Source organism: Dermacentor variabilis, chromosome 10, assembly GCF_050947875.1.
Source record: "Dermacentor variabilis isolate Ectoservices chromosome 10, ASM5094787v1, whole genome shotgun sequence".
Taxonomy (NCBI): Eukaryota; Metazoa; Arthropoda; class Arachnida; order Ixodida; family Ixodidae; genus Dermacentor; species Dermacentor variabilis.
This window is the reverse complement of record NC_134577.1, coordinates 129,910,555-129,926,804: the sequence shown is the minus strand read 5'-3', so window position 1 is coordinate 129,926,804 and position 16,250 is coordinate 129,910,555. Positions and strand designations below refer to the sequence as shown.

General features: G+C 46.4%; 1 long non-coding RNA gene across 1 annotated transcript in view; it reads left to right on the top strand.

Moving 5' to 3' along the window:
- Nucleotides 1-16,250, top strand: part of LOC142559700 (uncharacterized) — a 127,406-nt gene that overhangs the window by 69,321 nt on the left and 41,835 nt on the right. Inside the window, exon 2 of the long non-coding RNA XR_012823208.1 lies at nucleotides 7,704-7,794. This is a non-coding gene — a long non-coding RNA (uncharacterized LOC142559700). The remainder of the gene's footprint in view (nucleotides 1-7,703; nucleotides 7,795-16,250) is intronic.

Below are 16,250 nucleotides of genomic sequence, written 5' to 3'. Positions count from 1 at the left end.
TCCTTACAGAGCCCGCAGTCACGGTCTTTCCTTTCGTACATACGACCGCCATTGCGAAGAGGGACTTGCCTTCGTCAGTGCCGACACCACCATTGTCGTCCCAGTTTCGGACCCTTCAGATGCAATTTTCTCGAAAACCAAATCTTTTCTGGGCACAAAACATACGTTGCGAAGTTTCTAGAATGGTATGTAAAGAGACCACACCGATTGAATATTTGCCTTTACTGCCTTTTTGAAGAGCCCCTAGCGAGGCCGCATAGCAAATTTTGGTTATACGCTGGATGTTGTTACGTGGCCTCTAGGGAGCTTTCTGGCACAAGAAAATTTTCAGAATGGTTTATTATTAGCCGAAATAGAAATAATTAAAGCGCCGCAAACCCATGATTTCAGGAGGCGAGCGTCACCACCCAACATAAACAATCTCTCTCTCCACTTTCCCCATATAGCCTCCGCAAGCGAAATACAACTTTCCCTGCGTTCTCCCACCCTGGAGCTGTACGATCGCGTGACGCATACGTCATGCACCCCGCCTTCTTTTTTTTTTCTCGCGTTTTTGCTGCGCGGCGCACATCCGGTGACCGTCTCGCGCACGAGCTGTTGCATTTGTCTCGTTTCGCGCAGCGCGCGATCTTGCGCTTATTGCACGCGAACACGTGATTAGTGGTACAAGTCAGTGCTAAACGAACACTGCGGCACACTTAAGCGGATCACAGAGCATCATCGCGCGCTGGAACAATGTAAGAAATGACATTATCTCGTTCTCTGCACGTGCGACTGCGCGACGGGGGAACAAGCAGACGAAACGGAAGTACATCTATCTTGCTACGGTACAAATTAAAACAAAACACGTATACATTAGGTTTTAGGTTTGGTTATTTCTAATTGCTTCTATTGAAGCAACAGATCAAGCAAATAACTGCTGTTGCGTAGAATAATTCTCAGTCGCGTGGCCCTGTGAGTGACGTCACAGAACTGCGAACTACGTAGGCGCACTTGTGTGATTGATGTCGGCTCTCCGGCTGGAAGCGCGACGCCCGCAAGGAGAAAGGCGCATGCGCGTTTGGTTTAAAATTTCCGCGCTTTTGGCAGCACGCAGCGGTGTAACAGTAATTAGCAGGCGCGATCGTTAGCGCACATTGTATGCACTGCACTTGTCAGTTCGAAATGGATAGATCTGATGAGGGGCCCTTAAGAATAGAAAGTTGTGACTGACCTTTTAAGAGGAAAGTTAAAGCTAGTCTCATATCTCCCATCAGGCATGACGATAAGCTTTAAAGTAATCTGAAAGGAATGTCTGCTGTTGTCGCGACTGCTTTTTAATCAGTCTGCAACACTAATGTGACTTCAAAGCTTCTATTCTTCGCATCGCTGATTTTTTTTGTGTGTGTGTGTGTTCCCAACAGTAACAGATATTTTTGTTATTCGGGGTTTGAAAACCAAGGCGGGGCTGGATGGCGTACAGCCTCGCCATATAAGACATTATCGCCCATCTGATGCCAGATGTTCTTCCTTTTATAATGAAGAAAATATTCAAATGAGGTACTTTCCTGAAATAAGCTAAAACGAGAAAAGATTACTTGCATTTTTAAAAACGCTGACCATTCATTACTTACCGTCATCTAATTTGCAGTTTCCTGTTCTTCAGTAATGTAATGGGAAAATGTGCAGATATATATTTAATAATATGCCTATCAAAATTAATTGTTCTTTCTTTTTTTCATTACGATTCAGGCAGAGATATTTAACTGATTTAGCCATAGTCTCGTTACTGATATTCTAAGGGAACTTATTTATAAGATTATGTTAGCGGAATCTGTATTTCTCGATTCCACTAAAGCACTCGGCACAATTTACCGTTTCATATAGCAATGAACCGGGCTAGTTGGAGGACGTTCATGATTGTATCGCGCTTAATGTTACACTGATGGCAAATAATGGACGAACATAAGGAACAAAACATGGACGTTCGTGGCGCAATACGTCCACGTACATCCACGTCTTATTCCTTATGTTCATCCACTAGTTCCGTGAGTGTGACACTAGGCGCAATACAATCATGAATGACCATTTCATGCTTTTTAAAAGGCTTCATCTGTTCAGAATTTGTGGCCCTCCTTTGCTGCTTTTCAAAAGTTACTTACATAAGCGAATTCAGTCTTTCCGGTGCTGTCTTGGACATGAAAACTATTTTAGGTGTACCTCAAGGACCTATTCTTCGTCATCTTCTCCTTTTAATTGATATTGTCACGTCGTAGGGACGGTAAAGAACTCAGCAGCAAAAACTGTGGATGACGAAATTAACTTTTCAGCGGGCGAACATGTTCCCACAAAAGCAAGTTATACTCGCCGCATAGCGGCGAACACAGTCGGCCATCGTCGAAATCTGATCTGCGGGGCAAGCGCGTTGGCTTTTATACATGAGCTATCGAAGATTCCGGAATAACCTTTGGTGCCCGCGTGTCTTCGAGAAAGTTCTACACAATTCGCGTCGCGCATACAAGCAGTCAGACTTCACATCATGGTTCAGTGACAACACACTGCGGATAGAACCATCGACAACATTCGAGAAACTTCCGATACCGGCAGGCACGTCCTGCGCTTTAGACGATGAAATGTGGTCACTCAGTAAAGATAAAGAAGCACACGTGTCAATATACATGATGTGCGTAACTGTGTACATTACTGATATATGTCTTGTGCCGAGGACTCTAAGATACTTAATTCTGCCAATTGAAATTTTACACTAGTCCCTAAACTCTGAACTTGCAAACGCGCAAGAATGGTGCACTAGAATTTAACTGCACATAATATCTTTAGCAACAAAATTCATTGCTCCAAGCATTGGCCATCGTGTCATAAATAGTGTGCCTCCTGTCGTAATTAGTATCCATATAATTACCGACACTGAACATGTAAACTAACTAGGAGGCGAATTAGACAGCGACCTTAGGTTCCATCAAAATATTGTATGCGTAAGAAAGGAAATGGATCCCGACATGGTGATTCCTCATCAGATCACATTACCATGTCAGCTCTCACACACTGTTTTTGCTCTTTTTATCATTGACATATCAACTGTGGCGCCGCACTCTGGGGAAACACACACAATGTCCATATCAACTCGCTGCAAGAATCAACCCATCAGGCTACTAATAATTCAGTTACTACTCTTACAATGCTACTGCAAGAAAATTACACAAAACTTTTAAAATGTACACCGACAGTTAACTATAACTTAGGCATCTTGTTTTAAACCTGTGAAGCTATCGGTTCGCAGTTTAGGAGTTTCAAAACCATCATTAAGCATATATCGATAAATAAATGCAGAAATGAATAAATCTTCACTGAACGCTAGCAATACGAGATTTGCGTCTAGCGAAAACCTTGCCTTGCCGAAAGTGCGCACTAATTATAGTTAGGTAGCCTTTCATTTTTCTAGCATTTTATTTTGGAACACCTTGTCATTAGTTAAGAACCAGACAGCACAAATATTAAGAATTATCTTCTTAATTTCTTCTAATTGCAGTGCACCTTTGTTTCCTTACTGTCTATGCTAATGCTCTTGAGTCATTTGTCACTGTTAGCACACTGCCTTATTTTTCAAGTATATTGCTCATAGTGTTCTTTAACATCTTAACTGTCCTTTAGCTGAATATGTCTGCTTGTTTTGCTCACGCTAAGTGCATGTAGTTCATGCTTGATTTACATATGTGGGTGCTCGCATAGTTGTGTTCCATTTTCTTAGGTACTATGCGTTTTTATCTTTATAATTAATCATTCTCAACTTCTCGTCTGTCTTTGTTCTATTTTTGTATCACTAGTGAACCAATATTCCAATGTCAATAACCTCTATTTTTCTTTATTTAGCGTTAGTTTGACAGGAGGTCCCAATACAGTCGGTCACCATGAGACCTCTCCTGTATTTCTTGTTTGTCAATACTTATAAATACTGTCAGGGCGTTTACATGAAACCGACGGAAGCGGGTCGAATCAGTTTGTCGGGCTGGAATGTGCCTCCCGAGTTCATGTAAACGCTAGCCGGTCGGGCTGAACAAGCGCCGTATCGGGCCCAGTCAGCCCGACCCGTTTGCAGCGTTTATGTAAAAGCGCACGCGTCGGGGCTGCCAGCGCAGAGGCTTACGCTGGACCACTCCGACGTCGCGAATCCTTCGCCGTCGGGACAGCGGGAATAATATCAGGACAAGGCAAAGACAAGCACTGTGAGGTGCTACCTCATCGTAGGAAGTAGACCCGTTAAATAAAACTGTTGCAGACGACCGCGGGAACCGGAAGCCCTGTTCAATTGCGTCGATGTCTCTGCTGGACACTGCGTGCCGTCGTTATCTAAACTTGTCAGAAGCGAGCTCATGTAAACGCTGTTCGGTCGGGTTTGGTTAGCGTGATTTCTGACTCGACCCGATTGAAATAAAATTTAAAGGCCGTAAACGTGGGAAGAATACCCATTTTCCCTTCGTCCTCTCTCTCGCGGCGCATTCCTCCTCAGTGACCGCTCAACCAACCAGGTTACGACGAGCATGTCTCAGCCCAGTTGAACTTGTCAGCCAATCCCTTAATCGCAGAGACTCCCGTCGTAATTAGCCTTTCGCGACGCCTCCGTTGCCTGAACGCCTCCGTTTCCTTAATCGCCGCAATGAACCCATTTTGGTTCTGCGCGATAGCCTATTCCTCTGTCTAAGGCGCTGCGATGTGGGGAATTTCGCGAGCTCTCTCTGCGCCGAACACTTAGCTGTTTTGATCCTCCGCCACCTAAACCAATTTTTCGCAGCCATGTGGTCACGGAATTTGTCACTAGAACGCTCGAGCGTCGGGTTCCTGCCCTGCCTGACCACAATGGCATTCACTCCATTTGACGATTCCGGAACGTCGCCCAAGTGCGGTGGTACGAGGAAGGTTTTCAGCGCCTCCTTTACACTGTTAGGGCTACTGAAACAAGCCTCATCCCCGCAAGGAACGCCTTTCTGAATCGCCACTGTCTCTTCGCTCTCTATCTTCGGTACTGCCAGAGAGTCACTCAAATGCTGAGGCACGAGGAAGGTATCCAGCCCTACACTGACCCTCATAGATTTGCTGGAACAAGCCTCGTCCCTGCAAGGAGGGCTCTCCGGGATGGCCGCTAGCTCAGTTTCAGTGTACGACTCGACTGCGCCGTCACCGGTGCTGGAGCCCTGAGCGATTTCCTCTCCGTTCTGCGTCGGGTCTTCTCTTGGCTCGGCCGCTACCGTATCTCGGCCTATCCTAGACGATTCCGGAAAGTCACCCAAGTGCTCGGATACGAGGAAGGTCTCCAGCGACTCCTTAACGTTCTCGTGGCTACTGGAAGAAGCCTCGGCCTCGCAAGGGACGCCCTCCGGAATGGCTCCTCTCTGTAGACCGGCAACGGCCTCGCTCTCGATGCGCGCTCTCTCTCTCTCTGAAGACTTCGTCACCTTACACTTTTCGTGCTCATCCTATACTGGTGCAACCTCAGTCTCTTCGAAAGGAGAAATTTGGCACCCGTCATTCGAGCTTTCCCTCACGCGCTCAGCAGTAATACCAAAATGCCCGAATAACGCACTCTTGGCTTTATCGTAATTCCGGAAGTTCTTGTCGGAAAGGCGAGCCAAGCAACAGGACACATTACAGGGAAGCACCCTAAAGGACCCTACAGCCCAATGGCCCCTGTCCAGCTGCACCTCAAGTGCACCTGTCCAGCTGCACCTGCAAACATTCTCGAAAAATTCAAGAAAGCTTTCTATGTTTTCGCCGTCCTCGAATAAGGGCAGCCTAGACCATGCCTGCAGCGCCCGGAGATACTGGATTTCCCTGTACATTTCCTCCATTCGTATTCTGTGCTGCCGCTTTCGCTCATCCCTTTCGCGTTATCCCTGCTATCGCTTTCTCTGGTACTCGCGTTCATCCTGCTCTCGCTTTCTCTGGTCCTGAATATCCTCCACAGCCTCCACGATCTCCTCTTCATCTCTGCCGCTTGCCTCTATCGCCTCGGTGACTCCCGCCTCCTTTAGCTTTTTCCCACGTCAGTCCCGAATTCCCCCATATCGCGTTTAGGTCCGTTCTGCACAACTTCCTCCATTCATTCATTCATTTTATTTCGGCATTATGTTACCTTATAGCATCCATGGCTACCTCTCTTTTGCCGACAAGTTTCTCATGGAAATAAGTGTTAAAGCAAGGTACCTTTCAACAAGGCTTCTAACGCGCTTGCTGCCAGGAAGAACCACGTTACGCCTGGCAACTCTCAAGGAGAAAAGCTCGTGCACTCACCATGCCGAAGTTGAAGCGTTGTGCAGGCTATCCCACCGCTGCCATCCAATGTTGCGACTCAGGGTTCGAAGACATGGGATCCTCTTTTCTCGGGGAGGGGTAAGTGAACGTGAGGCTGGGTCCAATATGCAGGACGTTGGACAAACACGTTTATATTTACATATGTACAAGAAAATGCAAAGTAATACAGAAAAGTTGATGATGAAGTGGTAGGCAGCGCTCACTGCCGCCGTCCGTAGCTTCTTTATGCCTTGCGTGATCATTGTTTAGTCACTTCCCCCAATCCAGTGTCAGAAGGCCGATGACATCAGGCCCCATCAAACCGGTGTCAGGAGACCATTGGTATCAGGTCCCACCAATCCGGAGGTAGGTTGCCCCTTTTCGCTGACTACGATCGTTCTCTGACAGGTGATGGCCGGATCATCGCACTGAGCGCGTCTCCGGCTTGGGCGCGCCAGTTTGTGCCGATGACAGGTGACAGCCGTACCATTGCTAATCGCTCAAACCTCTCCTAAGCAAGGTATTCCCGCACTGTTCATAATTCACCTGTGTCGAGAACCATTTTGACGAGGCTGTCCGCCTGTTCCCCATAATCGTGCGAGCCGTGACCGAGGGGTGTCGTGGGGTGAAAGGCCGATCACAACAATGCTCTGTAAAAAAATTACGCAGAGAATGCGTCGCTGAAAGAATGAGCACTTAGATCAGTTAAGCGTCATGGGGCTGATCTGTAAAGCACCCCATGAATTGATGAATAGTAGAAGCTGTAGAACAGTGCGAGACTAGTAATGCGGCAGTGATGGGAAAGAGGTGGGAAGTCAAACCGTTCTATTACTGATGTACTACACTTATACGAACATGAAAAGTGGATGAATCTTGCTACATTATTATGAACAGGATCAAATTCATTATGAAGCATTCATAGTGTGGGTCCGAGGTGGTATATGCGTACTGTAACTTAGTTCTTACGGGCGATGTGCATGCTTGCACTGTATGCTGTAAATGACAGAGCAAGCTGGTTCCGGTTGGGCACCTTGGCTCTCAGCGCAGACATGAGCGACAATGCTATAACGTGTTTCTAGTACATGCAGTTTAAGCGTGGGGCTCCCTCTGACCGATTTTGAAGACGTTTCACATAAAAAAATCTGTTAGTTATTCGGAGTTGTGAACCAAACACAAGTGGTCAGAAGGTAAACTCCACATAGGTGCTTCCTAAAAAATCAGAAAAAATCTAGACATATTGTCACAGTTCTCACGATAAACTGGCACGAAAGGAAAATCACATTACTGAAAACGTGCGTCTAGGACATTATGGAAACACCTTAAAGCGACAGAGATCATTAGCAACAAAGTGAGGAGAAATCAAACAGACACGACAGCGCGCTGTGCTGACGATGCTGCCATGTCCTGTTATGTCTTTGCAGAGGCTGTGCTCAGCTATCAGGCCTCGTGCTATCAGTACATCGCGTTGCTTTCCTGTAAGGAGGCGAACCATGGTCCAGCCCCATGTCACAGGTGAGCATGCGCTAATGTGGTAACGTGAAAAAAAGTTCCTCGTAATGCAAATTTTAGAAGAGCTGATTGCAAATAAACTGCGCAGGTTAAAACACTCCTATAAAACACGTGACTTAAAGCTATATCTTTTACTGCAGACGAGTGGCTGGGCACACGTATGTAGTAAAATAATTATTTTGCCCATCTCGACAACTATTGCAGCATGGGTCATTGCTATCCCAAGCTGCTAGGAAGCCTGGAGTTGGTCTAGAATGAGCATGCGCTCACTAGATCAGTTATTGAGGCCTATAATATTACCTACGCTGTTGGTGCGTGCGCAAGCCAGGCTTCTATGTTGGCGAAGTCAGTAGCTTCCAGAATAATACATGACTTTTTTTTTATCGCTTGTCTTTTTCTTGTCTGTCACTGGCCTTTACTATTCCTACAATGTCGGAGTCACATATAAAGATGTATTTACAATAATTACAAGAGATGCAACGATACCTAAACAAGATGGCTGTCAAGACCGATTCCACCTCTACACGTCCAGTCGCCTCCTTCCGAATGGCGCCACTCTTGGTTGCGCCGTAAGATAAACCTCGCCTGCAAAGGCGCCGCCTCGTCGCTAGCTATAAGGGTAGTTAGCACGCGGCAAACTAAGGCTTCAGCCGAGACACATGCACGTCAATGGGACAGGTGAGTCCAGCAGAGCGATCTCGTCAGAATCCTCAACTGAGCGCATAAACTTTCTGGACACAACAATACACATTGACAATGGGGAGCTAAAGACAACGCTGTATAGGAAACCTTTCGACAAACAATAGTACCTAGAATATACCAGCCACCATCCCAGACATTGCAAACAAAGCATCTTTAAAGGCCAAGCCACACGACTACGTCGCATTTGCGTTGAAAACCAAGACTACATAGATAGACTAGATCACCTTAAAGAAACCCTATCAAACAGGAACCACCCAAACAGTGACCTTCAAGCAGCCTACACCGCTGCAACCAAACTTGATCGAGCCGAGGTTCTGAAGCCCCGCCAGAGGATCAGAAGAACAACAACGCCTCTTCTTACTACTAAATTCTCAAACGCACTCCCAAACGTGAATAACATCCTCAGCAAATACTACCTAATTCTCACAAGCAACCAGAAACTTAATAAGATTTTTGTCGACCCTCCCAGAGTAGCCTGCAGACGCAACACTAATTTGAAAGATGTTCTTGCGCACGCCAAACTAAAGACAAAGAGGAAGTTAGGAACCAATCCCTGTGGCCGCCCCAGGTGCTCTACATGCAAACATATTCAATCTACTACTATAGTAAAAAGTACGGCGTCGAATTACGCACACAAGGTAACTTCGGCTTTCACCTGCACATCAAGCAACATAGTCTACTGTCTAGAATGCGCCGCTTGTAGCAAACAATACATAGGTGAGACTGGACAACAAATTCATACAAGACTCAACGGTCACCGCGCGGACACAAAACACAATTTACCCAAAGCAGTAGCCAGCCGCATTAATCAACATTGTCATATATTTCACAAAGCAAGGCTCTATATACTACAAACAAATTTCCGTTCCCCTCGCGAAATGAAGTATACGGAATCGCACCTCATACACAAGTTTAATTGCCTACACCCAACGGGAATTAATTTGGCATGCGACAACTTAGAATCTTTAAAAGTGGTAACCTAAATCTGAAATTCTCATATCATCAACCAAGACACAAAACACATTATGCAACCAGCTAACCTTAATTCTTAAGCTCACCTACTCTTCTATTCCGAAAAAAATTTTTTCCTGCCTACTTCTCAATTTAATATACTCTTTCAGGTTTTTACCCCTATATCAACTGTGTGAACCCCTTCCCCCATGTACACTTGCCCCCGCCCGCTTATGTGCACGTCACCCTCCTGTTTGTTATCCCGGTTTCGGTCCCCCCCTCCTTCTCTTTTCCCTTCTTTTTTCATTATATATTTTTCGAAACCCCCTCACGAACACATTCCGAAGTCAATATGTCTTTTTCGGCGCCTCAACCCAGAGTACCGCCATTTCTGGATGCCGACGTAACGGTACCTACGTTGAGCGACAGGTGCAATACCCCTTGAAAGACCATGCCGCTGCCTTTCAGTCACCCCATCGATTGCACCGCAGACTCCTCGTCGCCATCCTATTTCAAAATTCTCAAGTCACCCTCAAGTCACCCTTTCAATTCACCCTCAAGTCACCCTCAAGTCACCCTTTCAACTCATGTTTTTTTATTTATTTTTTTCTTTTGTGTTACTCGCACACTGACCGCCTGGCCGGCTCTTCTGGTGCCACGGGAGCATGCCGCCAGCGATACCGCTGAATGCTTCCTAACCTCTCGCATCCCCAACACGCTCCCAGGCTCCGGTCTTCCTTAAAATTTTGTTTTTCTCTTTCTTGTTCTTTTTGGCTCCCCCTTTCTTTCTGTCTTGGAGTCGCCCTGGCTCCCCCCCCCTTTTTTTTTTGTTCCGTGCCTTTATTTCTTTTCTTTTCTCCCCACGCTCCTACTCTCCCGTTCTTGTCACTCCGTCTTGGGAACAAAGCTCACAGACGTCGAACGACAGAGCTCGTTTGCTCTGAAGTGTTTCTCTTTAAAAGCAGCCGCCAGCGACAACACCCGCACGTGACGTCACTGCACTAACCCTTTGAATCTAACAAGCCGAGGATGACGAGGCCGCCTTTGACGAAGATAGGTCCTCCTATCGAAACGTTGGCCAGCTTTCTGAGGCACCTTATCCCTGTTTTCAAACTTATACCACAGTGCGCTTTTCCATCTGTCAGCCCCTTTCTTGTTTTAAGACTGATGATGATGATTCTGAAGTTGCTTTTATAGTAACTTTTTTTTAATGCCTTCACACTTTGTACCAGTTGTTTTTATGAATAAAGGTACTATTATATTATTAATATTATTATTAGATTCAAATGGCGGACAGGCCGCCACTGGAATCTGAACCTGGCAACGTTTAACGTTAGAACGTTATCTAGTCAGGCAAGTCTAGCAGTGTTATTGGAGGAATTATGGGGTAGTAAAAGGGATATAATAGGGCTCAGTGAGGTTAGGAGGACAAAAGAAGCATATACAGTTCTAAAAAGCGGTACGTACTGTGCTACCGGGGCTTAGCGGAGAGACGAGAACTAGGAGTCGGATTTCTGATTAATAAGGAAATAGCTGGTAACATACAGGAATTCTATAGCATTAACGAGAGGGTGGCAGGTCTTGTTGTGAAACTTAATAAGAGGTACAAATTGAAGGTAGTACAAGTCTATGCCCCTACATGCAGTCATGATGACCACGAAGTCGAAATCTTTTATGAAGACGTGGAATCGGCGATGGGTAGAGTGAAATAAAAATTCACTATACTAATGGACGACTTCAATGCCAGGGTAGGCAAGAAACAGGCTGGAGACAAGTCAGTGGGGGAATATGGCATAGGCTCTAGGAATAGCAGAGCAGAGTTACTAGTAGAGTTTGCAGAACAGAATAATATGCGGATAATGAATTCGTTTTTCCGCAAGCGGGTTAGCCGAAGGTGGACGTGGAGGAGCCGGAATGGTGAGACTAGAAATGAAATCGACTTCATACTCTGCGCGAACCCTGGCATCATACAAGATGTAGACGTGCTCGGCAAGGTACGCTGCAGTGACCATAGGATGGTAAGAACTCGAATTAGCCTTGACTTGAGGAGGGAACGGAAGAAACTGGTACACAAAAAGAAAGCCAATCAATGAGTTAGCGGTAAGAGGGAAACTAGAATAATTCCGGATCAAGCTACAGAACAGCTATTCGGCATTAACTCAGGCAGAGGACCTTAGTGTTGAAGCAATGAACGACAATCTTATGGGCATCATTAAGGAGTGCGCAATAGAAGTCGGTGGTAACGCCGTTAGACAGGAAACCAGTAAGCTATCGCAGGAGACGAAAGATCTGATCAAGACACGCCAATGTATGAAAGCATCTAACCCTACAGCTAGAATGGAACGGGCAGAACTTTCTAAGTTAATCAACAAGCGTAAGACAGCGGACATAAGGAACTATCATATGGATAGAATTGAACAGGCTCTCAGGAACGGAGGAAGCCTAAAAACAGTGAAGAAGAAACTAGGAATAGGCAAGAATCAGATGTGTGCGTTAAGATACAAAGCCTGCAATATCGTTACTAATATGGATGAGATAGTTCAAGTGGCTGAGGAGTTCTATAGAGATTTATACAGTACCAGTGGCACCCACGACGATAGTGGAAGAGAGAATAGCCTAGAGGAATTCGAAATCCCACAGGTAACGCCAGAAGAAGTAAAGAAAGCCTTAGGAGCTATGCAAAGGGGGAAGACAGCTGGGGAGGATCAGGTAACAGCAGATTTCTTGAAGTATGGCGGGAACACTGTCCTAGAAAGATTGGCCGCCCTATATACCCAATGCCTCACGACCTCGAACGTACTGGAATCTTGGAAGAACGCTAAGATAATCCTAATCCATAAGAAAGGGGACGCCGAAGACTTGAACAATTATAGACCGATCAGCTTACTCTCCGTTGCCTACAAAGTATTTACTAAGGTAATCGCAAATAGAATCAGGAACACCTTAGACTTCTGTCAACCAAAGGACCCGGCAGGATTCCGTAAAGGCTACTTAACAATAGACCATATTCCCACTATCAATCAAGTGATAGAGAAATGTGCAGAATATAACCAACCCTTATATATAGCTTTCATTGATTACGAGAAAGCGTTTGATTTAGTCGAAACCTCAGCAGTCATGGAGGCATTACGGAATCAGGGTGTAGATGAGCCATATGTAAAAATACTGGAAGATAACTATAGCGGCTCCACAGCCACCGTAGTCCTCTACAAAGAAAGCAACAAAATCATAATAAAGAAAGGCGTCAGACAGGGAGATACGATCTCTCCAATGCTATTCACAGCATGTTTACAGGAGGTATTCAGAGACCTGGAGTGGGAAGAATTAGGGATAAAGGTTGATGGAGAATACCTTAGCAACTTGCGATTCGCTAATGATATTGCCTTGCTTAGTAACTCAAGGGACCAATTGCAATGCATGCTCACTGACCTGGAGGGCCAAACCAGAAGAGTGATTATAAGAATTAATCTGCAGAAAACTAAAGTAATGTTTAACAGTCTCGGAAGAGAACAGCAATTTACAATAGGTAGCGAGGCACTGGAAGTGGTTAGGGAATACATCTACTTGGGGCAGGTAGTGATCACGGATCCGGATCATGAGACTGAAATAACCAGAAGAATAAGAATGGGTTGGGGTGCGTTTGGCAGGCATTCTCAAATCATGAACAGTAGGTTGCCGCTATCCCTCAAAAGGAAAGTGTATAACAGCTGTGTGTTACCAGTGCTCACATACGGGGCACAAACCTGGAGGCTTACGAAAAGGGTTCTGCTGAAATTAAGGACGACGCAACGAGCTATGGAAAGAAGAATGATGGGTGTAACGTTAAGGGATAAGAAAAGAGCAGATTGGGCGAGGGAACAAACGCGGGTAAATGACATCTTAGTTGAAATCAAGAAAAAGAAATGGGCATGGGCCGAACATGTAATGAGGAGGGAAGATAACCGATTGTCATTAAGGGTTACCGACTGGATTCCAAGGGAAGGGAAACGTAGCAGGGGTGGCAGAAAGTTAGGTGGGCGGATGACTTTAAGACGTTTGCAGGGACAACATGGCGACAATTAGTACATGACCGGGGTAGTTGGAGAAGTATGGGAGAGGCCTTTGCCCTGCAGTGGGCGTAACTAGGCTGATGATGATGATTATTATTATTATTATTATTATTATTATTATTATTATTATTATTATTATTATTATTATTATTATTCGATTGGACTTTTTATGTATTCATTCTGCTCTCATCGACTACGCGACGGGCGTTCTTCAGTTGGAACGACCTCAACTCGCCGATGCTCCGAGCACCGCCCGACCACCCAGCCACAGATTCCTGGCGGTGACTATGTGCTGCGCCCCATCATCGACATGCATGCATCGACGTAGCATCGACATTTTTAGGTCTCGCTGGTAACTATGCTCGGTTTGTGCCGCGATTTACTGATCTCGTAGAGCCGCTTAGAAGGCCCCTGCGGTCTTGGCAACAGTTCACGTGGGATCAAGAGGCTGAGCGTAGCTTCCAGCTTGTTAAGACAGCTGTGTCATCAAGCGCAGCCATACAAATGCTTAACCCAGCCTTGATGTAATTGATACGACAGATGCTTCTGATAAGGGACTAGGAGCCGTTCTTCAGCAACGCGATGGTGACAGTGTATGCACGGTGGCCTTCGCATTGCGTGCCCTGACTCCTGCTGAGCGGAAGTACTCCGCTGGGGAACGTGAGGACCTTGCTTGTCTCTTCGCGTGCGAGCGCTGGCACGTCTACTTGTGGGATAGGAAAATTTTTGTTCCGCATGGACCATCAGGCACTGGTGACGTTACTTTCAGCTGCCGGTACAGGACGCCGCCCTTTGCGTATATCCAGATGGTCAGCTCGACTTTTGTATTATAACTTCGACATAGAGTACCAAAAGGGATCGCAAAATGTCGTGGCGGATGCTCTTTTACGCCCACCTCTTGACTGTGATTCGCAACAGACGATGCAGGAAGAAAGTGTATCCGTTGTATCAGAGCGCCTAACAAAGGAACGGCTGCAGCTGGCCGCTGCTGCAGACAGCCCATTGAAACAGGTTGTTTTACACGTGGTGCATGGTTCGGCGCCTAGGAAAGCTTTGTGAGCAGAAATAATGCCGTACTGTAACCTGCGGGAAGAGCTTTCTTTCGTTGATGGCCTTTTGATGCGCGGCAAGCAGGTAGTTGTTCCGAGTGAATTAAACTCGCTCCTTGTTGGTTTTGCGCGCGAAGGTCACCCAGGAATTGTTAGGACGAAGCAGAGATTACGTGATCTTTACTTGTGGCCGCGTTTGAATAAACAGGTAGAAGAAGCAATCCATTTTTGTCATATCTGCCAGGCCGCGGACAAGTCCGCTAAACCATCGTTTGCACCGCTGCAGCCGGTGACGTTTACAGCGCTACCATGGCAGAAGTTAGCAATGGATATAGTGGGACCGATTGACTGGGTCTCTTCAAGCTCTAGGTACATGATATAGCTGATCGATTATCATTCCAAGTGGCCTGAGGTTGCTTTTTCGTCTACAGCGACGCCAGAGTGGGGTCGATTTTTTGCAGACTGTGTTCAGCTGAGAAGGCTATCCGGAAGAAATTGTCACAAATAGTGGGCCTCAGTTTAAGTCGCAAATGTTTGAAACATTCTTGAGAGAGAGGGGTATTGCGCATTGTTGTTCTTCTCTGTACTATCAACAAGGAAACGGCGCGATTGAACGCTTTAATCGCGTGCTGAAAGATTTCATGCAGGTTGCCCGATTGGAACAACGGCCCCTCCAGGCTGCTGTGGTTGACTATCTCGGCATATATAGGTCGTCACCGCATGCAACAACAGGTGTGTCACTAGCCAAGTTGCTTCACGGGCGCCAGCCAAGGACAAGACTCAATACCGTGGTTTGCCGACAAGAGAGGGTGTCCATGCCAGTTCTAATAAAAATGTTCCTGCTAGGGTTAAGGCGAAGCAGACGTATGCAAACAATATACGGACAGGAAGCGAGGTGGGGAAAGAGCAGCCTTTTGTGTGCGGGACTTCGTTCGTGTACGCAAGTGTTGTTAAGTGACGTCAGCCGCAATCAGACTGCCTTGCAAGCGCTGACGGCACGTGCGTTTATCGTTTGATATCCTTTCCTTATTCTACCTTTCGCCTTTCCCCCTCCCTGTTTCGTATATATACGCTACGAGACGGAGGCAATAAAGATTCATCTTTCAACCTTCGAACGGCGTGCTGTCATATACAGTAAGACACGCCACGTGTGTCGTAACTATGTAACAGTGGCGACGAGGCCAGACAGAACCGTCGAGGTGAACAATGGATTAATCCAGGCAGTTAAGCAGGAAATAGTGGCCGCGGAAATATCGACCATGGCTTATCACCGGAATGCGATGACCAGTCCGACAACTGGAAGGCCTACATCACGAAGGCAGAAGCTGATTTTGAGGCAACTGGCGTCAGCGACTCGGGAAAGAAGAGGGCGCTGCTGGTAGCAGCATTGAGTACGCGCACCGTGCAAGTGCTCTCACGACAGGTTGCACCGAGGAAGCGAAACTCGCTTACGTACGAGGAAGCAGTCAAAGTTTTGGATGACTACTTCGACCCCAAGCGTCATGAAATAACGGAGAGCTATCGGTTCTTCAATCGCTGCCAGTTGGAAGGTGAGCCCATTCAACAGTTCATCGTTGAAGTTCGCCGGATTGCGGATGGCTGTAATTTCGGTGGCATGCTAGACCGGATGCTTCGCGACAGGATCGTCTGTGGAGTGAGGTCAAGCGCTGTTCAGAAGCAGCTATTAGCGAAGACATATTTGACGTTG